Raw genomic sequence first — 10,261 nt, 5'->3', positions numbered from 1 at the left:
GCTGCCTCAAAAGATGTCTAAGTGCAGAGGGCTGGAGGGAAACTACCTTTTCACTGTATATTTTTTATTCCTATTGAAATTTGTAGGATAAACATGCTATCCAAAGTAAATAACATTAGGGGCGCTTGGTGGTTTGGTCATTTAAGCCTCTGACTCTTGATTTCAGCTCAGGTCATGGTGTCAGGTTGGTGAGATTGAGCCCCGCATCAGGCACTGTGCTGACAGAGTGCGGAGCCTGCTTGGGATTCTTTCTCCCTCGCTCTATGCCCCTCCCCCACTCTCTCTCAAAAAAAATTATGTATTTATTTTTTTTTAAAGAAAAGAAATGCCTCTGAGAAGTAAATAGCAAGGCTTTGACTGATTAAGATTCATTTTCTGTTCCAGATCGCCCTGGGTCACACCTGACCTTGATCTTATTTGAAAGTCGTCTGAATAGGCAACACTGTGGTCCCAGAATAACACGGGAAGGTGGGTTATGTTCACGTGGTGCTTCAAGGTGGAGGCACGGATGAATGAGCTGAGAAGAAACAAGGGGGGCTTGATTATTAATAGTACTGTTATTATTAGCCTTGAAAAGAAAACTGGGGGCCCAGGCAGAGTCACGTGCCTCCATCCTGCACACCAAGCCTTAATTGCAGTTTCAAACTTTCCAGGAGTCGAATTGAAGCCAGTCAGTCTGGAATTTTCTGGGCAGTATCAGTGAGGTAATATGTTACTTGGGGCCTCTGCATCCACCTCTGCCCCCAAAGTAGATGAGGTAGTCTGCAGGATGAGACCCCTTGCCCTTCCCAAGGTGACCTTGCCTGAAACAGTCTTTTCTTTTGCAAATAACTTTCTGCCCCACCCTCTTTCCTATAAAAACCTTCCATTTCCTACAACTCCTTGGAGCACCTCTCTTCTGGCCAGATGGACCACTGCCTGATTCATGAGTCCCTTAATAAAGCCAAGTAGATATTTAACATTTATTCCTTGAATTTTGTTTTTTAATGATAGCTACTATTTGTGAACCATTAGGCACTTTTCATACATTAGTGTTCTTACAACCCAGAAGGGGTGGGGAGTGGGGAGTAAGGAAACGGATTGACTTCTTGAATAAAACCAAACTGCTTCTGCAGAGTTAATGGGGAAGGGTCCCTCCCTAGTACCCAATGTCAGAAGGGACTCCTGGGTCTCACCGTGGCTCCGTCTTATCCCCTAGTATTTTTCTTTTCTTCATGAGCAGTGGATCAGAGGACTCCTCTGCAGGTTATTAGGGCCTCTAGCGTAGAGCTGCAGGAGCTCAGGAGATCTGGAGCGGGCCCCCGAAAGCTGGTCAGAGAAACACTACTGAGGGCGCCTGTACCCCATTACCAGTGTGTCACCACCAGGCCGGCTTCTGAACATTCTGCTCTCCACAGTTGGATCTCAGAGCCTCCTCTTAATTTCCCGTTTCATGGAAGGTGGGAGCTGGAGCATCTAGTTAAAGGGATTTATAAAAGGAACACTGTTCTGCTAAGTAGCAGCTTGCCTGAGATCTGAATCCAGTTCTGTTTTCCTCTGAGAGCCATGCTCTCCTCACTTAATGTCACGTAGCCACAATTGGAAGGACTTCTTCCATGTTAATACGCATCTTTCCTGCTTTAAACATGGAGCAGGTGATATGGTCTAATGCATGAGAACATAGTGGGCAAGAGACCCAGCTACACTATTTCATAAAACTCTGGAAAGGCCTAGAAGCCTTACACGGTCCCTACATGGACAGAGAATGGAAGGTAAAAACGCACACTTCGCCAGCCTGAGTCCCGGTTTCCACAAGAGACGCGAAGGCCTAGCATCAGAGCCAGAACCTCACATGCCCAGAATCCTCAAAGGTCAGAAGTGACAGTCACACACGGGGCTTCCCTGTCCGCTGTCAGGACCCAGATCTGTGAGCTCAGACAGATCGAAGTTGGGGGGTGGAGGGCTGACCCTTAGAGGGCCCCCAGCGGGCCGGTGCTGTGTACGCGGTTCGTGTTCATCATGTCAGGGCAGTGCTTGTGTGTGTGAGGGGGGGGGGGGGTCCAGTGGGCGGTCCCGGCAGGCGGGTCTGCGATGCCTCCCACGGTAGAAGCAATCTTCTATATGGTAGTAAACTCACTATATGTTTTCACCTATCATAACAAGGAAAAGAGGAGACAGAGGGGTCTGCTTGTGAACCACCACACTCAGTCACACAGGTTTGCTCCTGGAAATGCGGATAACGGTGACATGCTGTCCTTCTGGGACGGCTGTGGTGATGGCAAGAGGTCATTTCCGAGGAGCACTTAGTGGGTGAGTGTTCTATAAACACAGATGTGTGATGGGGCACCGGGGGGCTCGGTCTGTCAGGCACCCGACTCTTGATTTCGGCTCAGGTCATGGTCTCACGGTTCATGGGGTTGAGTCCGTGTCGGGCTCTGTGCTGACCTTGCAGAGCCTGCTTGGGATTCTCTCCCCTCCCTAAGGAATATGGGGGGGAACCCTCAAAATCAGGGAGGGCAACCTGGCTATAGGCACGTGTAACGTCCCTCACGACCCTGTAACATGAGGCTGTGCAATCAGACCACATGCCTGTGTGTTACCCTGTGTGGGAGACATACAACTAAAACATTTATACAAAACTACACCTCGCTGTGCTCGGGGATCAGGTTTTCAGGCACGAACCCAACTGAGCGGTGCCGGCACGAATAAAGTTGCTTCCTGGAAAGAAAAGTCACTGCTCTCTGTGCGAACCCCGGTTCCCATTACGTGCTCGCTCGCTCGCTCTCTCTCTCTCTCTCTCTCTCTCTGCCCCTGCCCTCCGTGCTGTCTCTGTTTCTCTCAAAATAAATAAACTTACACACACACACACACACACCCCCAGATGTGCTGTTACGTCCTGGTGCCCGACACCTGGCTTCCTTGGGCTCCAGCCAGGCAGCTCACATTAGTCTGATGGCTTTAGTGACTTAAGGAAGGCAGTAAATGAGTAAGCCAGGACCCCCGGGGGGGGCGGGCAGTGGGAGCCAGGGATGCAGAGGCCAGTGCACCGTTGGGAACATGAATGTGTAGTATCTTGCCTCCTTAGCTCTTCGGGTCCCGCCCGTAATTAATCCATTGCGCTGCCCCCGCGTACTGTTCTCATACTGAGGAGGGAGCGTGGGCCAAGCTGAGGGCCAAGTGCAGGCCAACACCCCCCCCCCCCGGTGGGATGTGTGTGTGGGGTTCCCGGGATACCCCCGGCCGCCCAGGAAGAGGGGAGAGGACAGAAAGCGGGTGGCTGACTGAGGGAGGTCACAGCCGTGCAGGACGCGAGTCTCCTTCAGTTTACGGAGAACTCAGTAAACTGCAAGACAAAAGCAGTTTTACCCAGAGCCTCTTCCCCAGAAACCTATAGACTCCGTTTCCTGGAGCCCTAATATCACCCTCGGCAAGATGGAAGGCAAGACGGAAGGGGGGCTAAGCGCCCGTCATGGTGATGGGGGAAACTGAGGCGAATGAAAGCTTAAATTCCCTGCTGCCTGCAGCCCACGGACGAGTCCTTGAAACAGGCAGAGGGACCTCCCGCTAGGAGCTCAGCTGCCTCGAAGAGGACCCTTTGCTGGGGCACAGGGGAGTCCTGGCCTCACATCACCCTGACCTGTGAGTCTCCTTAAACATGGAAAAATCCCTTTGGAAACTTCCTGTATCTCAGCTCCCTGGGCCACATGCGAGCGGTCCTGCCCCGAGCGTGGGGCCCCCCGTGGCCTTTGAAGGGTCTCACGACTGAGCTTTCACTAAACGGTAATAAGTGGTGTTTTCAAGGTCCTGGGAGCCTTGCTTCCAGAACTCCTTAGAGACTTACTCCATCCCTGACCCCCTCCCAACCTGAGGGTAAGTAACAAGTTACCCGCCGCCACCCCAGCGCCGCTCTTCCTGCCCCCGGGCTTTAACAAAATCACCTTTTTGCACCAAAGACGTCTTCACGAATTCTTCCTTGGCTGTGGCTCCGGACCCCCCCATCACCCCAAATCCCCACCGACACTGTTCCCACACAGGTCACATAGACATGGCCTCACGGGCAAGAAACCTTCACTTTGCTCGGCAATTCGGGAGTTTCCTAGAGATGAACGCACAGGACGAAGGGAAGAGAGACTCACTAGTTTGCGCCCTCGACTGAAAGGAGTGATTGTAGCCACAGCGATCGGTGGACCCCGAGCCCAACCCGAGAGGCGAGAGGGAACCGGGCCACACAGGTGCCCACCTGCGACCCGCGGCTTGCCCGCTGCCGCTCGTGGGGAAGGAAGGCGGCTCGCGTCCCGAGGACAGGAGCCCTCTCCCATCACTGCGTCCTCAGGGGCTTCGGGGGAGGAATGAAGCCGGTGGGGGGCGGGGCTTTCTTGGTCAAAGGAATTTAGGAAACGTTCGCATCCGGCAAGGCTAATTTTTTTCTGCAGCTCTTTTGAGAGCCTTTATTAAGCTCACGTGAGCCGTGATAGCATAAAAGTTTATTCCACGCAGCATTTACCAGATCTCCTCAACCACAGAGCCCTTTCAGAAGGAGCATCACATGGGCCTGGCGGTCCCGGGGTTCCAGGGGCCCTGGGCCCCGCCAGCCAGGGGTGCCGGGGGAAAATACCGGGTGAACAAATCCTGCCACTTTTCATTCAGCCGCCTGCCTCTGGCGAGTCTTTCAAACTGCCTGGGCCTCGGTGTTTAAATCTAGAACATGGAAACAATATCGCACCATAGAAGTTGTCGAGTTTCTGTGGGAACTGAAAGCGCTAATATCCATGCAGGGTCTACACTGCACCACACTATACGGACTCGACATACGGGCCCAGTGCAGCCTGAACGCACCCAGGCTCACCTGTGAGCCGCTTTCTTTTGCTGTGGCTGTTTGTTTCCCAGGCGGCGGGAGGCTGTGAGCGTTGTAGCGCCTGTAAGCCCCCAAGTTACTTAGTGCCTCTGAGGACACAGGGCCGAGCTGTCATCCTGCTTATTTCTGCCCGTGGAGGAAGGTCGGAGGATTCCGGCTTCTGTCGCACGATGGCTCGGCTCTGAGTGCGGTGAACACACGTTCCTCTGCGAGAAAGGACGGCGGCTGCCTCCACTTTGACGTCAAACCTCCCCGTGGGTTCTTCTTTCTGGCGGGTCTCTTGGCTCGGGGGGGGGGGGGGGGGGGAGGAGGGCGAGGGCAAAGCATCTCCTGAAGGAACCGAAACTACCCCCTCAAGCGTAAGGACCACGCTGAGCCAGGAAGACCAGCCCGGGATCGCTCGGACACAGGGATGCATGTGACCGTCACTGCCCATCTGCACAGACCCACCTTTGCCCCACATTCTCCTTGTCTGCACCTGCAAGTATTTTCAGCACCTTGGAGACCGTCTCTGAGATGCCAGCCCCCCCCCCCCCAAGCTGGCTGAAATGATACCTTTACGAGCACTTAGGGGTTGTGTGGGTAGAACAGGCAGCGCTGCGGAGGCCTCCCAGTGACTAACACAGAAGGCGCACGAATGGCCAATAAGCTCATGAAAAGATGCTCCACATGATTAGCCGTCAGGGAAACGAGACACCACTTCGCACTCTACACAAGGGCTCAGTGAAGAATCTGGAACACAGCAGGGGTCGGCGAGGATGTAGAGGAACATTTGCTGCCGCTGGGGGTGCAAAGTGGCTTGACCGCCTTGGAAAGCAGCCTGGTGGCCCTCCCGGTGGTCGAACAGGGCTGCCACGCTGCTGGCAAGCCCCCCGCCAGACAGACGCCCAAGGGAACCGAAAACATAGGTCCACACGGCGCTCGTATCCGAAATGCTCACGCAGCACTAGTGTCCACCGCTCTGAGCAACATTGTAAATAACAGCCAAAAAGTGAAATCGACCCAAGTGTTGGATCAACTGGGGAATAGATAGCGTGTGGAATAACCACATGATGGACTCTGACTCAGCAAGAAAAGGAAATGAAGCTCTGGCACGTGCCATGACACGGATACATCTAGCAAGCATGGTGTGGGCGAGGGGTCAGGCACACCGGCCGCGTGGTCTGAGCCCCCGGGGGTGACCCGCGCCCAGTGGGCTCCCCAGGGAGACGGAAAAGAGGCTGGTGGCTGCCCGGGGCTGTGAGGGTTGGGGCAGGCTACGCGCTCGGGTGGAGACTGTCCAATGTTGGTTGTGTGGACAGTGTGATAACTGTGGAGGCGCTAAAAGCCACTGAACTGTAGACTTTAAGGCGGGAAATTGCACGTGTGAAGTGTAACCCAGTAAAGTTATTTTTTAAAACTTAACAGTAGGGGCGCCCGGGTGGCTCAGTGGTTGAGCGTCTGACTTCGGCTCAGGTCATGATCTTGAGGTCTGTGGGTTCGAGCCCCGTGTCGGGCTCTGTGCTGACGGCTCAGAGCCTGGAGCCTGTTTCAGATTCTGTGTGTGTCTCTCTCTGCCCCTCCCCCACTCACGTTCTGTCGCTCTGTCTCCCTCTCTCTCTCTCTCTGTCTCTTTCTCTCAAAAATAAACATTAAAAAAATAAAGAAAAAACTTAACAGTAAAAACAAACAAAAACTTTACAAAATGCACAGAAATATAAAAACCCGAAACTCCTTGGCCATAGCGTGCCAACTCTTTCGGTAAATAAAGGAAAAGAAGCATTTACCTTATAAACCAGCTCAGATAGGCCTAGTGCTGCAGGAAAGCTCCTGTTCTCAGAAGTTCAGCTAATATATATGAAGAATGGTAGAATTAAAAGAACACCCGTTTGCAATCCCTCTAGCAGTGACGGATTCAGACAGAAATCAGCACAGAACTCTACATCGGAGCCGGTCTTCACGGGGATTATTCGCTGTCTGAAAGGGGAAATGCAAGTTTAAAAGGGGGATCCAGGAGATTCTACTTAACATCATCACCAGAAGGACAGACGGAACTTAGTGCCCCCCACCCCCCGCACCCCCGCGTGATGCGTCCCAGCGGCTGGCGGAGAGACCACCGCATCTGGGACCTGAATCCAATCAAGCCTGGAAATGAAAGGATTGAACAAGTAATCCAGGGACACTCTCAGGAAGTAATCAAACGTGTCCAGCAGGTGCAACATTTAAAAGGACCACGGGGCAACGGAGTCCCTCTCCCACGCGGCCCCAGCATGAGGAAAAAGGAGCTCGAAATATAACCGGAGCCACGCGCAGGACTTGAAGTTTTTCCTGACTGCATTCAAACCATAAAAAGAAATAGGTGGGGTTAATTTTAGTGATATGGTCCAGCCCCCTCTATCCAAAATATTATTTTAATATGTAATCAGTATAAAATTATCATTGAAATATTTTATTTTCATACGAAGTTATCAAAGTCTGGTATGTATTTTACACTTATGATTCATTTCAATTCAGATGTTTTCTTTTTTAAATTAATTTTTTTAGAAATCTCTATACCCAACATGGGGCTTGAACCCACGACCCTTAGATCAAGAGCCACACGCTCCTCTGACTAAGCCAGCCAGTCACCCCCAGGTGCTAAATTTTCACTAGCAATATTTTTTAAATTTTTAAAAATCTTTGTTTATTTTTGAGAGACACACAGAGTGTGCATGTGGGGGAGGGGGCAGGTAGAGAGCGAGGGAGACACAGAAATTGAAGCAGGCTCCAGGCTCCGAGATGTCAGCACAGAGCCCAACGCGGGGCTTGAACTCACAAACTGTGTGTGAGATCATGACCTGAGCCAAAGTCGGGGGCTCAACTGACTGAGCCACCCAGGCACCCCTCATTAGCAATATTTGCTCTGTATTTAAATTTCATGGAATTTATAGTTTAAAAATTATATTTACGTAACCAAGTTATTTCAAACATACTGAAAAAGTTTCCAAAACTGAATTGAGTAACCCCTAAAATAATTTTTCTTTAACATCTGTGTTCACATTGGATAATACTAGTTCACCTTTTTAAGAAGAATTTACCTTGAAACGAAAGCATATCAGCTACAAAATACATCAGCTCAAGGTAGGAAAACTGACCTATTCCTGTTTTCAGCTTGGTTGTGTTAGTACTGAATTCAAATGTCAGTTATTGCGTAAACTGAGAAGCAACCCCTTAGTTCTGGGGTAGCGTTTGCTGCAAATTCACATAATGCTGTAAATTACCCTTAAACATTCTGCCTATTTACTCATATTAGAAAAATTCATAAAATCAAAAAAAAGAAAATTTTGTAAAATCAGTATATTGATTTGTGCTCCAAAGATTTTGATTGCAAATAGTTTCCTACCTGCCTAGCACAGTGACCAATAAGCTCTTTTTTCATTTTTTTCCCCCAAAGATTTTATTTTTCAGCAATCTCTATACCTGATATGGGACCCGAACTCACCACCCTGAGATCAAGGGTCTCATGCTCCGCCTGCTGAGCCAGACAGGTGCCCCCCAATCAGCTCTGACATGACCTTTTTAAGCTTCCCATTGAGCTCTTCTGTGTGCACTCCGATATCGATGAGAAAACATAAATCCCAACGCCATTTGTTGTCTTTGATTATTGAATATTTGGCAACATTCTCTTTATTTCAGGAAAGTCTTTTTTTATTTATTTATTTATTTATTTATTTATTTATTTTTTATTTATTTCCAGGAGAGAGAGAGACAGCGTGAGCAGGGGAGGGTCAGAGAGAGAGGGAGTCACAGACTGAAACAGGCTCCAGGCTCCGAGCTGGCAGTCAGCACAGAGCCCGACGCGGGGCTCGAACCCACGAACTGCGAGATCGGAGATCGTGACCTAAGCGAAAGTCGGACGCTTAACCGACTAAGCCACCCAGGCGCCCCAAGGAAAGTCTTTTTTTAATTAATTATTATTTTAGAGAGAGACAGACACACAGAGAGCATGATCGGGGGGAGAGGGGCAGAGGGAGAGAGAGAGAAGTGGGCTTTATGCTCAGCACGGAGCCTGATGTGAGGCTCCATCCCACGACCTTGGGATCATGACCTGAGCCAAAATCAAGAGTCAAATGCGCAACGGACTCAAAGGCCCAGCTGCCGCTGAAGAAGCTCTCCGCCCTCCGGCGAAGGACTCTTCCGTGACTCAGGCCACCAGCACTGGCAGACGCATTTCTGTTCCTTGTCCTTTTCTTCCTTTCAAGCGTCCATGATACTGACGATGCCTCAGTGCATTTGCACATGTTTACAGAACAATTTAGAAACTCTCTGTGACATTCTTCACGGTGTCTGCTTCGGAAACGTGAGTACGGACATTTCCACCATGTATCACATAGCAAATACAGCAATAACAGGAGCCTCAGGGTGTCCTTTTAAAAGTCCAGCAAAGCCCAGTCTCCAGCTAACGTGGCCACGGCACCGTCTGTTGTGACAGAAATCGGTTCGTCCGCCTCTAGCTGACACTCAAGACTCAAAAATACCCTGTCCCTGGGTTTATTTTTCAGACCACGAATTGACAACGTCTGTTCCTATGTTTGAAATTGTTATGTGTTTCATATCTTGTTCCCTACCGGGGTTGCTCAGGTGTGTTTTAGATCAGCTCATTAGGTATTACCTTTTTTAACCTAAATGATGTTCCGTGGGGGCTCCTGGGGGGCTCAGCCGGTTGAGCGTCCGACTTCAGCTCAGGTCGTGATCTCACGGTTCGTGGGTTCGAGCCCCGCGTCGGGCTCTGTGCTGACAGCCAGCTCGGAGCCTGGAGCCTGTTTCAGATTCTGTCTCCCTCTCTCTCTGCCCCTCCCCCGCTTGCTTTCTCCCTCTCCCTCTCTCTCTCTCTCTCTCTCAACTAAACACATATTTAAAAAGAAAAATGAGGTTGCAGCAGCGGAAGATTCTGTGTCCATCGCTGACACGTAAGGCTGGCTTGGCACTCTCGTCGTGAGTGTGACCTGCCTGTACCACGGACCGCGGTTCCCTCCCCTGCTGTCCGCGCGGGGCCGGTGCTGAGTTTCCCCAGGACACCTGACGGGGTCTCTCCTCTGACGCCCCCTGAACGTCCCCTCCTGGTCGCGGCCAGGGGTCCCCTCTTCTTTTCCCTGCGTGGCCCCAGCCAGCTCCGCGAGCTTCCCACGGCGGCGCCTCTTGTCAGCCTGGAGCTGGGGGTGGGGAACGTGGATTCCAGGGGCTCTGCCTGGACTTCAGCTGACACGTTCTTTTTTTTTTTTTTTTAATGTTTTATTATTTTTGAGGGGGAGGGAGAGGGGCAGAGAGAGAGAGGGAGACACAGACTCCCAAGCAGGCTCCAGGCTCCGAGCTGTCAGCACAGAGCCCCATGCGGGGGTTGAACTCATGAACTGCAATATCATGACCTGAGCTGAAGTCAAATGCTCAACCGACTGAGCCCCCCAGGCC

The 10,261-nt window shown here is 51.2% G+C and overlaps 1 long non-coding RNA gene across 1 annotated transcript; it reads left to right on the top strand.

Annotated features, from left to right (window-relative positions):
- The first annotated feature begins 7,407 nt into the window (after nucleotides 1–7,407).
- On the top strand, nucleotides 7,408–8,439 carry LOC120248705. The gene is made up of 3 exons (XR_005532664.1): nucleotides 7,408–7,447; nucleotides 7,867–7,933; nucleotides 8,247–8,439. It is a non-coding gene; the product is annotated as an uncharacterized LOC120248705 (long non-coding RNA).
- The last annotated feature ends 1,822 nt before the right edge of the window (nucleotides 8,440–10,261 follow it).

Source organism: Hyaena hyaena, unplaced genomic scaffold, assembly GCF_003009895.1.
Source record: "Hyaena hyaena isolate Hyena2069 unplaced genomic scaffold, ASM300989v1 scaffold_603, whole genome shotgun sequence".
Taxonomy (NCBI): domain Eukaryota; kingdom Metazoa; phylum Chordata; class Mammalia; order Carnivora; family Hyaenidae; genus Hyaena; species Hyaena hyaena.
The sequence above is the reverse complement of the archived record's forward strand: the minus strand, read 5'-3'. Positions and strand labels throughout refer to the sequence as shown.